This window comes from Octopus bimaculoides, chromosome 6 (genome assembly GCF_046866305.1).
Source record: "Octopus bimaculoides isolate indiv1 chromosome 6, ASM4686630v1, whole genome shotgun sequence".
Classification (NCBI taxonomy): Eukaryota; Metazoa; Mollusca; class Cephalopoda; order Octopoda; family Octopodidae; genus Octopus; species Octopus bimaculoides.
The window spans coordinates 26,123,581-26,128,580 of record NC_142933.1 but is presented as its reverse complement, the minus strand read 5'-3'; the positions used below and the strand labels follow the sequence as shown (position 1 = coordinate 26,128,580).

At 37.4% G+C, this 5,000-nt stretch overlaps 1 protein-coding gene across 3 annotated transcripts in view; it reads right to left on the bottom strand.

Annotated features, from left to right (window-relative positions):
* Window positions 1-3,613, bottom strand: part of LOC106873676 (tubulin polyglutamylase TTLL5) — a 147,637-nt gene extending 144,024 nt beyond the window's left edge. The window contains exons 1-2 of one of the 3 annotated variants that reach the window (XM_014921136.3): window positions 3,274-3,433; window positions 1,520-1,586 (exon numbers count right to left, since the gene is read on the bottom strand). The gene's annotated coding sequence lies outside the window, so the exon portion shown is untranslated. Of the gene's footprint in view, window positions 1-1,519; window positions 1,587-2,778; window positions 2,851-3,273 lie in introns of those variants that run through there. The other 2 variants (XM_014921135.3, XM_014921137.3) reach the window with 2 other exon arrangements.
* Between the last annotated feature and the right edge of the window lie 1,387 nt (window positions 3,614-5,000).

The window sequence follows — 5,000 nt, the reverse complement described above, 5'->3', positions numbered from 1 at the left end:
CACACATACACAAGTTCATCAATTTGGATAAATGCTACGGGGAGAGTGGAATCTGACGTTTCGGAATCGATCCTTCATCTGCGAGAAATAAAAGGCTTTTTAACTGAACTTTTCAGCTGATCTTCAAATGAAATACCTCCTACCTCCCCCCCCCCCTATATCACATTTCAGACCCAAAACAGCAGATTCTTCTCACCCACAACATACAAACTTATTCATTACCAGCACAAGACCACCACTGGGTTCCTCAGACTTCCTTCTCTGGCACACACACACACACACACACACACACACACACACACACACACACATGTATATACACGCGCACAAACACACACACACACACACACACACACACACATATTTATATATGTATATGCACGCACATAAACATACACATTTACAAATATGTCCACTTATATACACACACGCATACACATGTATACACACATATGCAGATATATTTATGCACGCATATTACATCCATTGCTATACATATACTCATAAATATGTCTGTATAAGTGCGAGCTTGCATAGCGATATGTTTTTTTGTATTTGTTTGTTTTCTTTTGTTTTTGTCTTGTTTTTGTGTTTGTTTTTTGTTGTGAAACCATAGAACTGTCATAATTACTAACATGTATACAAAACACAATGATTGGTAAATACACACATACGCAAAGGCGTCTCCGTCAGTTTAGAAGATGAGGCCTCCATTTGTTCGATGAAATCACTTAATCATTGAATTATAGTGCAAGTGGCCGAGTATTCCACATGCATGTGTACTATTACTCTTAACGTAGTCTTTGGGAAGAATTACTGTGATAGTGGGGCGACAAAGTTGGCCCTTTGACTAACAGATATTGCCCATCTAACGGACTTTGCAGTGTCTGTCTACGCGCTTTCATTCCAAAGAGTTAAGTCGACCCGAAGCTATAACAAAAAAAAAACAAAAACCCAAGATGCCATGCACTAGGGGATCGAACCAGAGATCGCGCTATTGCGAAGCGAATTTCTTAATGACTTGGCCATGCTTTACACTTTCACACATAAGAGATTCATTAAATACCTTATGTATACATACATGACACATGTATATACGTGACACACACACACACACACACGATAGAAGTACACAATACATAAAAGCTTATATATATATATATATATATATATATATATATATATATATATATATATATATAAGGGCATTAAAAGATAAATAAATACAAAGTGGTATATATACACACAACCTACATATATAGCTGGCATATATACATATATAATACACACACGCACACAGACACTTAACTGGTGAGCATAGCGACCCTCGTCACTTAACTGATTGACATACTCTATTGTAAAACTATCTAATATAAACCAACAGCCTTACATTTTCAGGGATGAAAGAAAGCATTGTGACTCTCATGCCTTTCCCAAACACATAAACACCATATATACATATATAAATAACACTCACACGCGGCGTTCAGAATACAGTTACGTATGTATTGATACTTACCTCGATGCAGGGCTTGTATTATTAAAACTATGTCGCAGTGTAAATCTTGATAATCCATAGTTAAATCCTAAAAGTTAATCCGATAGAGAGGAAATGGCTTGAGAGAGTCTGTTATGTATATAGCTATATCTATTATGTTATACATACATACATATATACATCTATAGATTTATATACGCGTGTGTGGTTGTTTGCGTGTGCGTGTGTAGATACGCTGAGCTTCTAGGTTAGTCTGTGCGTATATATATATATATATATATATATAAGTATGTATATTAGTGTATATCTGTATCCAAGGTTAATTCCCCGCCCTAGTCACCAATTCAGCTTTGTCTAAGCAATGTAGTCCAACCTCATCTGCCTTGAATAGATAAAAAAAGAAAACAGAAATTACAATATATTATTCCAATGTTAGACAACACAGCACTAACACCAACGATTTTTGTATATAACTGTGCTTCTTTGGCTGGCTCGGAGCCACAACTTCGAAAACTGGACCTACTTGGTTAACTTTCTTAACAAACCTTATTGTTTTACAGTTAACTTCTTATCTAAACAGGTCCTTTTAAGTTATTCTTTTAAACTACACAGTAGATATTCCAATGAGAGGCGGGGATTCCTTGTACACACAGAACAACCCATTCACTTGCGACCTCCTTCTTGCTCACGTTTACACAAACATTCTCAGTCTTTCTCCGTCCGTTTATATTCTTCTCTTTGATTTCTCTCTTTCTCTCTCTATCTCTATCTATCTATCTATTTGTTTTTCCCTGGCTTTGATCTTTCATCTCTCTATGTCTCTTTGCTATTCTTCTTTCTTTACTTCTCTCTCTCTCTCTCTCACGCACATACACACCCTCACACACTTTCTCTTACGCACACACTCACACACACACTCTCTCTCTCTTTCTCGGTGTGTGTCTTCGTCCGTTTGAATTCCTCTTTATCTTCGATTCTGCCTTTCTCTTTCTTTTCCTCACTCTTTTTTTCTATATCTTTCACCGTTTCTATTTTCTATTTTTTTAATTTTTTTTTGCATCTGCCCCTCTCTTTCTCTCTTTTCTCTCTTCCCTTCTGCCTTTTCCCGTCCTTTTGTATTTTTCTTTGTCTTTGATTAGGCCTTTCTTTCTCTTGCTATATGTTTTTTTCCTTTTTCCTTTTGTTTATATTCTCTATCATTGATTCTCTCTCTTCTATCTCTACTTTTCTCTCCCCTCAAACACACATATATTGTCTCCCTATGATAAAGCCTTTCTCACCCTCTCTCTGATTCTATCCGTCACTTTGTATTCTTCTCTCTATTTGCCTGTCTTCTGTTTATGTTTCTAACGACTTCTCACACAACTTTGCCTGTCTGTTTATCTAATCTTTTATTTTCCGCAGTTCATCTTTCGTCGTCAAGTGAACCAAACTTATGTTAGGTCAACAAACAACAGCCTCTCGAAACGGAAGAGCTTCGGAAATGGATGAAACGATTTCGTAGGAAGGACCTACGACAACCTTACGTAATGAGATAGATAGAGAGAGAGAGAGAGAGAGAGAGAGAGAGAGAGAGAGATGCAGTTACACAGACATACAACATGCAAACATACATACATACATACATACATATATATATATATATATATATATATATACACACGTGTATATATGCATGCATACATATTTGTGTAAAGAGAAAACTGTTTTTTAAACATTAAATATGTGAGGAGAGGTGCGGATGCATAGCTTAGTGTTCAAGGTGGCTGACTTACCATCATAAGATTCTAGGTTCAGTTCCTGTATCGGGAAGCACACTGTATTCTTATGCACAACAATTCATTCTTCATTACTCCAGTCTAATTCATTGTAATAAGTACCAGCCAGAGTACTAGTACAGCTCTTTCTTCCGCCAGCTGTCACATCCTTCGTACTTCACTGAGTCCAGGGTGAGGGGAACAGGAGGGTGGCTATGTTTACACGCAGACATCAGTGAATGGTTAAGAAGTTCACTTTGCAACCGCATGTCTTTAGGTTCAGTCCCAATGTATAGCGTCTTGGATGAGTGATTACAACAATCACCCTTTGTGAGGGAATATGGTGGCTGCAGTGTGTGTGTGTGTGTGTGTGTGTGTGTGTGTGTGTGTGTGTGTGTGTGTGTGTGTGTGTGTGTGCATCTATCTATCTATCTATCTATCTATCTATCTATCTATCTATCTATCTATCGATCGATCGATCGATCTCTCTATCTCTCTATCTATCTATCTATCTATATAATCAAATTAAATTAAATATTCCGCTAAATTTCGTTTTGAGAACAATTTAGGTCTTAGTAGACACAAGATGTGGTCTATTTCTAGCACATTAAATGTCCACTTTAGTGGTCAACGTTATATATAAATATGTATATATATATATATATATATATATATATATATATATATATATATATATATATATATATATATAAATTCAATGTGTGCGTGCGTGTGGGTGCGCGCGCGCATTTCCTCTGCACGGCCAGACCGCTGGATCAATCTGTACCAAATTTGGCATTACTCGGGGAAGGTTCTAGGGGGTTCAAATTTTGTCCCTTGCCCACATAGGGAGCTGTATCTCCCCCCCCCCCATGCGACCCTTCCGATTTTTTTTTTTCAGCGGTATAATATTGTTTCATTTTTATTCTTTCACTTTTGATAAAACTATATTGTTTATACTACACACATACATACATACAACTGCTTACAAAAATAGAGATTAACGTATTAACGTTCATAATTTTTTCTTAACAATATTGAAAGATGCCACCAAAAAGATGTTATCTCTCCAAAAACAACTATAAAACAAGGAGGATTGTAGAAAACTGAAGGCAAGAGTCTCAAGCGAAAAAGGAGGTGAGACTTTCTCAAGATCTGCAAATGCATGCTGCAACATATCAAATGGAGTCTCAAGAGAGAAGAGAAATGAAACTTTCTCAACATCAGCAAAGGCATGCTGCAGCATGTCAGATGGAGTCTCAATACAGCAGGGAGATGAGACTTTCCCAAAATCAACAGCACGTCAAATGGAGTCTCAAGAGAGAAGGGAAATGAAATTTCCCCACGATCAGCAAACGTATGCTGCAGCTCATCAAATGGAGTCTCAAGAGAAAAAGGAGATGAAACTTTCCCATGATCAGCAAACGTATGTTGTAGCACATCAAATGGAGTCTCACAACAGAAGCGAGATGAGACCTTCTCAACATTAGCAAAGGCATGCTACAGCACATTTCATGAAGTCTCAATGCAGAAGGGGAATGAAACTTTCCCAAGATCATGAAATGCAAGCTGCAGTCAAATAGAGTCTCAAGAGAGAAGGGAGATGACACTTTCTCAAGATCAGCAAATGCATGCTGCAACACATCAGATGGAGTCTCAATACAGAAGGGAGATGCGACTTTCCCAAAATTTCAAAATGACACTAATGGCATGCGCTGCTCAGGCAGTAAGGTAAGATCGCCAGC